Genomic DNA, 12,456 nt, shown 5'->3' on the forward strand with positions numbered 1-12,456 from the left:
CTTTGATTGCATCTTTGATTATTGTGGAAAAATACACATGCACACACAAACACACACAAATACACACTCGTCTCTGGGGAAGGGACCACAGCCTTGTTTGTCTCTGCATATGGACGGGGGAGCAAACTGGAACGTACATTGTTTTCAGACCAGCCGCTCCCCACAAATATCTCCCCCTCAGAGCTCAATGGGTGGGAGTTGATGTATTTTAGAATTTGGGGGATGTGTGTGTGTGTGTGTGTGTGTGTGTGTGTGTGTGTGTGTGTGTGTGTGTGTGTGTGTGTGTGTGTGTGTGTGTGTGTGTGTGTAGTTTCAGGGTCGCTGGGGTGGAGAAGAAGGAGGATCGCTTGGTTTTGGTCACATTGATGGGTTTGCCATCAACCGAAACCAAAGCTCAGCTGCACTGATTCTTGTTTTGTTGTTGGCCTTCTCACTTTCTCTCTTTTTTTTGTTTTCCTCGGTTTCTTCCAGAGATCCTGCTGTTCCTTTCTATCTTCTTTAACCTGTACTACCTCATTAACTATATTTATGCTTTTATTTTGGATTTCTTTTTTTCTCTATATAATCTTCTTACAGTGAAGTGAAAAAGTATTTTCCCACTTCCTCCCCTCCCTGATTTCTTAGTTTGTCTGCATATTTGTCACACTTCCATGTTTCACATCAACAAACAAATTTCAATATTGGACAAAAATAACCTGAATGAAATTAAAACATCATTAAAATCCTAAAGGAAAAAGGAAACTCTTCTAAGGAAGTTAATGTTCACACTTTGGACTGATAGTTTGAGAGACGAGTAACAGGGTGATCTAGATCCACTGTGAAGAACCATCGCTGAACCTTCACACAACTTGGCCCCTTTGACCCTTAATAACTCACATGTGGGTCAACGACTCTCAGGAGGACCTTTCCCTTCTTCAACATAAAAGTTATTTATTTAACTATACCGAGTTAAATACCCAGGGTTCAGTTTCTGGAAATGAAGAAGAATCCGAGATTGGAAGTAAAATGTCTTCTTGAACCAAAAAGAAAGCAAACTTGGTCCATTTTCAGAAGTGAAATATGCTGTATCAATGTATCAATCTAAACCAACAACCCCCAACAAATGAAAATAAAAAACAAAGGGAGGTGGATGCATATTGCTTTTATTTGATTAATTTGAAATCTTGTTGTGAAAACATCTACCACGCCTGAATTGAACTCATGCAATTGTGTGAAAAAAAGGTTAAAATGGTCAGATATCTGCACTGCTGTAAGTCTGCAGTGCTTAAAGAGCTTAAAAACCTACCTGATATGGTGAAAGCACAATGCAAAGTTACTCTCTGCTCTCTGGGAGTCTTTTAGCCTTTGTAACTTGATCTGTCCTCTACTACTCTTTTTCCTTTTTTGCCCTCTGATTCTTTGCATCTGTATGAGCGCTCCTTTCTTTAATTTTTTGTGCTTCTTCTATCTTCCTTGCTCACTTCATCTCAGCCACAGTGTGTCATTATTACATCTTCAACTGTACTAATGGCCTAGTAACAGAGCAGCCTCCCTCCTTTCCACATTGCTAGTTTGCATTACTGGTCAGCCTGCAGAAAGATCGATGATTTTGCACCCGTGCCCCCCCCCCCTTCTACACCAAAAATTGTCTGCGTGTACATATGTGAGTCTTCACACATGTGCTGGTATGTCAGTGTGTATAATTGTGTCTGCGTGTGCGTCTCTACCATTTCTGCCAGTTTTCCAGCATCTTAAGCCCCCCACCCCCAGTCCCCTGTGGCATGAGATGAACTTCAGCAGAGGTCTGGAACACAACCCAACATCCCAGTTGCTACATTAAAGATCATCATACCCACTGCTCTCCCCAGCCAACAATCTGACAACAATAATATTTTACCCTCTTGGTTTCTTCTCCAGCAATCCATGGAGAAGATTTGGGACTGTAGATTTAGACTGTAGAAATTTAATGACAGCAGGAATGAGAAATTATGAGATTTAAAAGGTTGGCTGAGACCTGTTCAAGCTCAGTTGGTACGTAGCATTTTTTAAAAAGTGAAGACTCTGTGGAATCTGGATCAAGTCTTTCCTGTGTGTCAGTTAGCAGGATTATGCAAGAACTACCAGGCCCGACTTTGTGTAGCTTAGCAGAGTGGAGGATGATGAACTTTATGTTTCATCATCCACCTTTATGTTAAGTTTATGTTCTTCTGTAATCCTTTAATGGCATTCCTATTCAGAACAGTTGACACTTTGCTGGTATTGTGGATTTCCAGCACAAAGCAAACCAAGCTTGAAGTAAACAGGGAGTTAACTTTAAATAAATTCACAATGTACTAAAAAAGAGGAGCAAAAAAAGGTTTTATAGATTAAACGGATACAAATAAATGCACTGGGCATTTAAATTTGTAGCTGGTGTCTCCAAAATTCACAGACATGGAAGAAAAAAACTTGTGTGTGCAGTAAACTTTGCACTTGTGGAAGATTTTTAAGCTGATTATTTAGAGCAAACAAGTAGCCAGTCCAGTAGGATTCCTGCCTCCTGGAATCAATGTTGGGGAGAGCCTTGGGCAGACCGTGGTTCAGCACCCTGGACAGCGGTCATCATATAAACTAAATATTTTGGAAGGTTTGGAAGGATTTCCTGCTTTATTTGTATTTTTTATTTGTATTTTATTTTATGCTGTCCAATCTATGCTTTTACACACACAAACCTGCATGTTATATTTAAATACCCTCTACCCTCAGCCGGTCACCGCAGACAGCCGCCTCACCCTGGAGCCTGGTTCTGCTGGAGGTTTCTTCCTGTTTAAAGGGAGTTTTTCCTTCCCACTGTTGCCAAAGCAAGTGCCCATAGGGGATCATCTGATTGTTGGGGTATCTCTGTATTATTACCTTACAATATAAAGCACCTTGAGGGGACTGTTGTGAATTGTGATTTAGCACTATATAAACAATAGTTTAATTAATTGGAAATGAATTGGAAGAATTGCTTGACTTAGCACAGGAACAAGATCCACTTAAAACATGAAGATTAATGCTTAAAATGTTAACTAATAAGCTTGTGCCAATGTAGTAGGCCACAGTGTTGTTTGTTTGTTTGTTGGGTTGTTGGGCATGCTACACTAAGCTAACCAGATGCTGACTGTCCAGTCTTATTGAACAACGTGAAATACAAAAATGAGAGAGAAGAACTTCATGACTGAACACATCATTAAAATCCTTTAATTGCTGTTATCAACACTACAAGAAAGAAAGAAAAAAGCCTTACTGTAATAGTTCTGCTAATGGCAGTTAAACATTAGCTAACTACTTCCTTCTCATTACAGAGGCTTCCATTCAAGCTGTCTCTCTGCTCTGTTTGTGTTGGCACGGATGCCAGAGGCAGCACAGATGCAGTGAAATAAATTATGAACATGTACCTCAGTGACAAGCTTTCAACACTTGGCAGTGTTAAGATCTTGACTGCCTGAAATCTACATCAGTGAGAATCGTCAGTTTCATCCATTATAGGGTTCAAATTGATTTTTTTTTCTTAAAACTTACTTGGCTTGTTTTAATTTACCTGGGCTGCCCGCCTGGATATTAGCCCTGTATGGGAAGCCCTGGTTTTGTAACTGAACTCTTTAAATGTCAGCACATGACAAGCTTACATTTGTGAGGGTGAGATTTGTCTTGGCATAAAGTCAGATAAAGTTAAAAGACAAAGACTCTTCTTTTTGTAACAATGACACAGTTTGTAGATTTTTGTAATCTTCTTTAATAACTGGCACAAATTTGAGGTATGATACAAAACTATGGAAAACCACTTGGCACTAAAAGTTAAGTGAAGATGTTTTAAGAAACTTGCACTAGCTTACATCATTATTTGGTATTGCAAACCTTATCTTTTGAAACAGTCTCCTCAGAGCTTGCCAGATTCCTTCTTGGCAGAGTCACTCACTGTGGTGTTTACACCAGTAATACACTTCCGTGATTTTTCCCTTTGAGAATCCTAAACATCTACATTAAATATAGTTTTTGCACAGAAATGTACATCTTTGAATCAATCTTAATGCCATGTGGGACTTCACCAGGAAAATGACAGTGGTGGTAAATTTTTCACTAGCAGCTGCTGTTTATGTAGGCCACCATTCGCTGTTGTGTGAGTAGGTGTATGTAAAATGTTTGACCTTTTCAAAAAGAAGGCGGTATCGCCAATATGTCAACCAGGAAAGTGAAGGAAAAGCTTTCTGCAGATGGGGGAGGTTTTGCTAAGTAATATATTTTAACTTAAACCATGATATTCTCCTAACCTAAATGAGGAGTTGTATTGCCCGAATCTAAGTAAACAAAAGCTGAGATTCGCAGTAAACCATCTGGAAAAATCAAGAAAACTGAGGAAAAAAAGTGAGCACTCTATCCACAAGTCAAATAATAGAAACTCATTGTTTGAGGATGCTGACAAAAACAGAGCAACACTTCAACGGAAAATCTTTGTCATAACTTACAGCGTAACTGGAAACTCCTGACACTGTAACCTTCCATGTAACGAGATGTGCCCCTCCTGAAAAATTCAGCTGGGGGTTTCCAGTTACTGTATAAGTTCCTCCAGAAGTCTAAATCAAGCTTAAGTCTTCATGTGGGTCTGAGATCTGATTATTGTTTAGCGTAACACTAGATATTAAGAAACATTTTGTTTTTTACATTCATGTTTGTCGTAGGGGCAGCACGGTGGAACGGTAGCTACTACGGTGGTACTGTTGCCGCACAGCAAGAAGGTCCTGAGTTCATTCCACCATCAGGCCGGGGTCTTTCTGTGTGGAGTTGCATGTTCTCCCCGTGTTTGCGTGGATTCCCTCCCGGTGCTCCGGCTTCCTCCCACCGTCCAAAGACATGCAGTTAGTGGAGATAGGTTAATTGGTTAATCCAAATTGCCCATAGGTGTGAATGAGAGCGCGAATGGTTGTCTGTCCCTGTGTGTTAGCCCTGACTCTCCATACTTGGCGTTATTTGGTCAGATAGTCAACATTTACATTTACCTGGCAATGAATGCCATTAAAGAAAGGTCATTCCAGATCAAATATGACAACATTTGGTGAGTGCTAAAAAATCACAGCTAGAGGATGATCCTGGTAAGAAAGAAATGAGACATTTTAAATGTTATAACTTGTTCTGAGTGCTCTCCTGTCCCACGTGGTGATATGGCTTTTTTCTCCCATAATCACATTTTTCTCGTTTTCTCTAGTGAATTCTCAGGACATAGATAAGCATCCAGAGACTGTGATGCTTCTTTCCATTACTCTGCATTAACCTTATTAACTTTTTATACTGATGCCTACAGTTAGTCATAAAAAATGCTTTGGAAAAAAAGAGAAGAAAGATTTTGGCTTTAGATTGTGACACGTTGAGTGGGTTTTCAATTGATTTAGTTGCTGGTTTAAAGTAGGGTTAAATGTGGTTTGCAGCCCTTAAAATTTGATTTGGCTATAGCCCCAGTACTTCAGGGATCACGAGTGCTCAAAAATGTGCCAAATTTCAACCCACCACTATATATTTGAGGGCCTGTTACTTGGCACAGCTTCATTATATATATTAAAGTTATTATACAAAAAGAGCAGCGGATTTGAAGGGGCTCAGGTGAGAAGTGTTCACTGATTTCTGTGGTATGATCACTTTTTATGCCACTCGTACTTTCCTCCCTTGCGAATCTAGGTTCCTCTTGATTCATTTCAGAAATCGCTTATTAAACATAGGCTTGTTTAATATTCTAAGTCCATGCTATTAACTAAAAGTAGAAAACTCTTCAAGTTCAAACCCTTAAGAGTCATAAAACTGAAACTGTGGAATAGTGAGCAGTTAAGATTTTGACTGAATACTAAGCTCATTGTTAAGATAAATGTGGAACACATGTAAAAAATAAATAAAGTAAAAACTCTGCTGCTAGTCATAGCAGCCCGTTTCTATACATGTTTCCCCTTCCACCATGAAGTGGAAGAATTTACATGGCTGTGCTTCAAAAATTGCCCAATTACCAATTAGCGTTGCTCTTTTTTAACTTACACAGTACTACAGCATAAATTCTTAATTACTTCAAAATGCAAGAATTTGATGCACAAGTTTGAATTTATTTTAGATTTTCTCGTATCCATACATGGTCAAAAGTATAAATACAGACTCAAGCATATACATACACCCCCTCTTATATTTGGTTAAATATCCTTTAGTCAGTTGCAACTTGACCAAATGCTTTTGGTATCCATCAACAAGCTTCTGGCAGTATTCTGGCTGAATATTTAACCACTTTTCTTGGCAGAATTGGTGGAGTTCTTTTAAACTAGTTAGTTTCCTGGCACAGACCTGGCTTTACAAATTTTCAGTAGGGTTGAGGTCTGAACTTTGGGAAGTCCATTCCAGAAACCTAGTGGGCCATTTCTAAACAACTGCACATTCCGATGTCATCAGTTCAAAGAGTTATTCGAATGTGTCACCACTTTGCCATGGTCTGGAAGAAGACCCAAACTGTCACCCTCAGATGATAGAAAATTGGTTAGAGTGTTCAGAAACCACCAAGGCTTAAGCCTGTCATGAAGTGGAAAGTGCTGGAAAACAGTACTTTCCAGCATCACTGTCCACAGTAAAGCCAGTTTTGCATCATTGTGGACCAAGAGGGTTCCAACCAAGAAATTTTAAGTGACATTTGTAGCTGCCCACATGGACAAGGCAAATATGGAATATTTAAATATGAAAAATGTTAAAATCAAGATTAAAGTATTTGGCCACCATCATAAGAAGATAGAACTTCTTATGAACTACTTCAAATTCTTCAACTTCACCTCAAATCATTAGCAAAATGGTTGAAACAATTGGGTGTCCCAGCAAACATCTGGGATGACTATCATCCCAAAGCCCTGACCTCAACCTCATTGAAAATTTGTTGATTATGTTTGAAACCTGGGTTTGTGTTAGTAAACCAAACAATTTAAATGAACTCTGCTGATTCTGCCAAGTAGAGTCAATTATATTCAGCCACAATTATCCCAGGAGCTTATTGATGGCTACTAAAAGGGTCTGGACCAGGTGCAACTTGCTAATTTAACCAAATATCAGTATGTACAGTATATACTTGGACCTATATGTATACTTTTGACCCAGTCTGGACTAGAGAAATCTTTTAAAAAATTCAAGTTGTGCACCCAGTTCTTGTTTTGTAAAGTCATTAAAAGAAATGAAAGCAGTTCAGCTACTTTCTGTCATTCTTTTTTTTAGCCATGACAGGACACGTGGCTGTCAAAAAGTGCATTCAATCATTGGGAGTTTGCCCATTTTAGTAATCATCTTTGTCCTCAGAGGATTACTCAGTAATTACTTTTGTAATTTTACTTTTTTCGTAGAACCAAAATAAGATTCTTAATTTATTTTTTTTTAAATTGTCTGATTATGTGTGGTTAAATGGGAGAGGAAGACGAAAACATGAATAAATCTCCTAAAGGTTGCCAAGTTTGTCCAGCTGTCAGAAGGGCAATGTTGCGAGTCCAGACCAGAGCTTGAGTCATTCTCCATCCATCATCGTAGTATTTTCTTGTTGGGTAAGACTGAGGTTAAACCGTGTGGGAACCACAAATGAACCGCTCCAAAGTTTGTTTATGACTGCACAGAGACCACTTCTTTTAAAGGTTCTTGAAGCACTTGTTTAGGTCCGCACCCAACTCTGAGACAGCAAGACTAAACAATGCTGGTTTAAAAATACCCTTAACCTGGTTGTAGTCCAAACCGTGTCCTTCCCTTTGGGGTCTACGGTAGCATAGTGGCTAGTACTAACTCTTGATGTTAATTATTTTGTCAACACAGACAGGTACAGGTGGATCTCAACCATATTTACTGCCCTGTATGTATGCTGGACTATGCAACAGTTGCTCTTCAGCCCTCGAAAAGACAAAGTGTGGGAATTAAACATTTTTTTCTTTTATTCGTCATTTTTCTTCTAATGAACAACAGTGCTGCTCTTCTCCTTTTCTCCCCTTCTGCATTTGTCTTTCTCCCTCCTCCTTCTACTCATTTTCTATCTCTTTTTCCTCCCTCTGTGTCTTGTTCTCTTTTCCATAATAATTAGCTCCCCTCCAGCCTGACTTCAAACCCTGTGGTCGGAAATCTGCATTCCGAGGCTGAGGAAGACGAGAGGAGAAGGAGAGAGTTGGACAGAGAGAGAGAGAGAGGACTGAAAGAGGCCATTGTTTCTTCATAAAAGCAGATAAGAACCCAGGAACTAGAGGGCAAGTGTAGTCAAAATAGTCCATGTGTGTGCATGATGGCACTGATAAAGAAACTGACTTTTCCTCAACAATTTAGATGTTAATGGGTTGATGTGGAGGTTGCTGACAGGGCCAAGACACAAATTTGATACACACCTCCTGTTTCCTGTATTTTTGGTCATCTTTTCCCTCTTTTTCTTATTATTGTACTCCTGTTTTATTTTTTCTTCGTGTCTCTTCTTGCTTTGCCCACATTATTCCCTTTCTTTTGCCAGTTTACGCGACTCTTTTTTGCTACTCTAGTTTCCTTCCCTCTTGATTCTATTTTCTCTGGTGTGTATGGACTTATATAAGATATCTGTAGCTGTCATGGCATCAAAAATTGAGTTTGACATTTTGGCCATTGCCAGCATGCAATACGATATTTGGGAGAAAGGTGAAGCCACAGTATCTGTAATCTACAGTGGTATTAATTAGGATGTTAACTACGACTTTCAAAATAGAAGTTTAAAACAAGACATGCATGGCTCCGACTGAGAAACCAGGGGCACTCAAACATTACAGTAAATCATACCCTACTTTGTCATTTGTTTCACTCTAAATGAGACCACAGTTTAATAAAATGTTCCATGTGCTGTATAAAGAATACATGAAATTTGCTGTTTTAAACCCAAACTATGATCATTGTGTCATTAAATATCTGATGTTTATGCTTACAGTGGGTATTGACACTTCTTAGAGATAGAGTCACATACTGGATGCTTAAAAGCTTTAAATATTTAACCACACTAGAATCAATCTCACTCATAACCGTGGTTTGTGTTCACTCTGCAGTTTTCTCCGCCTTCCTTTTTGTACTTTCTTACAACCTGTTTTCTATATCATGCGTCATCATGTGTTCTTTTTATTATCTTGTTATATCCCCTTCTCATCAACCTTCTCTTCTCCCTCTCTTTCATTTCCCTCTTTTCTAAATCCTTCTTTTTTTTGTCATCTTTTTGTCATCTTTTGCCGTATCGTTTGCTTCTTCTTGCTTCTTAATTTTCTTTGACGTTTTCTTTTTCTCTCTGTAATTTATAACCAAACTACTGTTCCCCCGGCTTCATCTCTTCTCTCACTCCTCCATAAAAGAATAGTTTATTAAACATTTAATCTATTTTATCTTTAATCTAGGATGCATTTTAAAATTTCAGTGCTTATTTGTTTTACAGCATGTATTACATGATATAGAGTATTAACCAGCAGCTTTCATTGATCGGTGCTACAGTCGTCTCCCTGGTGATATCTTAGTGGTAAAACAATACCAGATTCAGCATTTTATTACTAACTTGCTCTATTGATTATGGATACATTTGACTTCTCTCTCATCCTTTGGGGTTCCAGTAAGACTGTAAAACAAATCGTTAAGAATATTTAGAAAGGGATCATGTTTCTTTTAATGGGTGGAAATCAGTCATCACTCATCATACAGCTATGAACCGAGACCATCCAAAGATTAACTTCTTTATATTCAGTCCATGTCAACCCATATTAAATTGAATTAAAAATGAAAACATCAACACTACCTCCTGCTCTGTCATGAGTATCAAATGGATATCTTGTTTGGTAAATGGTAAATAGCCTGTATTTGTATAGCGCTTTACATAGCGTGCGAAGCTGGTGATCATCAGGCAGGCCTCAGGATTTGGAAGGTTTTAAATTAACCTACATATCTTCATAGAGTCAAGGTTTTATGATTAAAGAGGTGACAACCCCTATCCCAGCAACCAGTTTCACCAACCTAGGATTGATTCACCAAGGCCTGCAGATGCACTCCAGACTCCTATGTGGCTCTTCCTGAGCTTGGCCAAGTCCCATGAGCCAAGGCCTGGATATGAAGTGCTTCCCAGCAAACCCCTTCCTGGTGCCTGACAACACTGATCCAGACCAGGTAACTTGTTATAGCTTTTTGTCAAAGCAGTCTTTTTGTCAGGGTCCTGGGTCATTTGACCCAGCTTTTTTGTGTTTATCATTATTATGATATTATGTTCTGGTTTATTCTGATTATGTATTTGGATTTAGACTTAGAGTTCTTGGGGTTTTGGTTCTGTGCTTCCTTTGTGTGCCCGTGTGTCCCCTCCCTGTTGCTATGTCTGAGGTCTTCTGTCAAACTCGTGTCTGTGCATACCTGTTGTTGTTTTTCCTGTTTTACTTTGATAGTCTCTGTCCTGTGTGTAGTGTGTCTGGTTTTGCTTCCCCTTGTCTCATCAGCTTTGGTTAGTCCCAGCTGTGCTCTCCTTCTGTGTCTCATGCCCTCGTTATCCCATTTTTTGAACAATAATTTTTAAAAAATATTTCGTCACGTCATTATTCGGGCCGCAAGTAGAGGTGACATGGTCCACGAGATTGAGATACAGGCATTAGAGCCTCTTAATGTGTGTTTTGTTTGGGTTTCCACTAGTGTGGAATTATTAAAAATAGAGAGGGGACAGCCTAACATATGAAATAGTAAAATGTGTAATCCATTTATTTCAACAAAGTAACTGTATTCTGAATACCACCTTTTTAAAAGGTAACTGTAACGGAATACAGTTACTCATATTTTGTATTTTAAATACGTAACGGCGGTACATGTATTCCATTACTCCCCAACACTGGTTATAGTTACTAGTTACTTCTTCAAAAAAAGTAGTTGAGTTAGTAACTGAGTTACAATATTATAAAAGTAACTAATTACTAGGAAAAGTAACTATTTTGTTACTTTAAAAAATGTTTAACCCCTTAACCAATCATACCCTTCGACTACTTTTGATTTTACCACTTCACCCTTAAAAACTGTTTATCTTACCTTGTTTGGTATCATTCTCTTCAGCACAACCTCACATGTCTGAAGTTATGGTTATTTTTTCATTTTGACACATTGTATTAACACAATTGATCTAAAATCAGACAAAAAAAACATAAAATCAGAGTAGAAGAAAGTTATATTTTTTACTGTAAAAACCACAAACATTAGCAAATCATATTTCATAAGTTGAAATGCAAATATAAATTTTACATTTTAAATACCTATGCACAAGTTTTGCAAACAACAAATTTATATGCAGCTATTTACCCAAAAAGGCAACCAAGGCATTTTTTAATAAACATTTCAAACTATGTACAGAACAATCAGGCATTCTGCATCAAATAAGATGCCAAAAACTAATTTCTGGCCACTATAAGATAAAGGAGCACATCACAAGCCTGATACCTGCAGGCCTTAGTAACTTTTTGGCAGCAACTGTGACAGTATTCACTATTAGAGTTGCATATATTTTTAATCAAAACTCTGGTTTTACGTAGCCTATCAATACAATTTAAACATAGTTAAACATAGTTTGAAGTTCACCCTTTTAACACAAAAATGGAGACTCGGGGTTGTCTTGGGTTGACATAACATCTTGTTGCTATGTCATTTTAAATTGGTCATGGGATTGGTTCACCATAACTACTTTATTCTTCCTCAGCCTAAGGTCCCAGTAAGCTGAAGACAGTCTGTGTGTTGAAAAATAAAAACGCACCCTTAACCGCATTTTCTTGTTAGCAAAGGTAATGGCGTTGTAAAGATCGAAACTGTAATTTATTAGATTACTAATTACTGTAAAAAGTACAGGCATTAGTAACGTCATTACTTTTAACACTGTTATTCCCATCACTGGTTAAGATGCCTATAAAAAAACCTTTTCTCCATATAGTTTATCTATGGATTCACTACACATAAACCTGTAAACAGATATGCATCCATATAGCAGATTTTTTTTTCCACTGATCAATAGTGTGATGACATAAAACTTGATACTGACTCCATTACCACCTTCATCAATAATTCATCATCCACTTCGACCAGCAGTTTCTTTCTTCATGTGTCTCTTTTTGTCTTGCAGATGTCCAAGATTAATATACAGTAGACTGATGCTTATAAAATAAACTCCTTCAGGAGTTCAGGAGTTTTTGTCATTATATAAAAGCTGTTTTGGTTTTTTTTGTTTGTTTTGTTTTTTTCTTTCGCCTGTCCCGTTTGGTTCTTTTGCCATCAGAATTCTTGTCTAAAGGCAAAGAAAGATGCTCTTACTTTACCAAGTGGACCATCCCGGCCTTGCCGTATCAGTCCATTTGATTGACCTTTGTTTTTATTGTTTATTTTATTTTATTTTCAGTTGTTACATACGGGACAGACGTGACTGGGGGAAGGGAAAGGGGGGAAGAAAGAGAGGAAGGGAAAGAAAAA

This window comes from Rhamphochromis sp. 'chilingali', assembly GCF_963969265.1.
Source record: "Rhamphochromis sp. 'chilingali' genome assembly, chromosome: 1".
NCBI classification, from domain to species: domain Eukaryota; kingdom Metazoa; phylum Chordata; class Actinopteri; order Cichliformes; family Cichlidae; genus Rhamphochromis; species Rhamphochromis sp. 'chilingali'.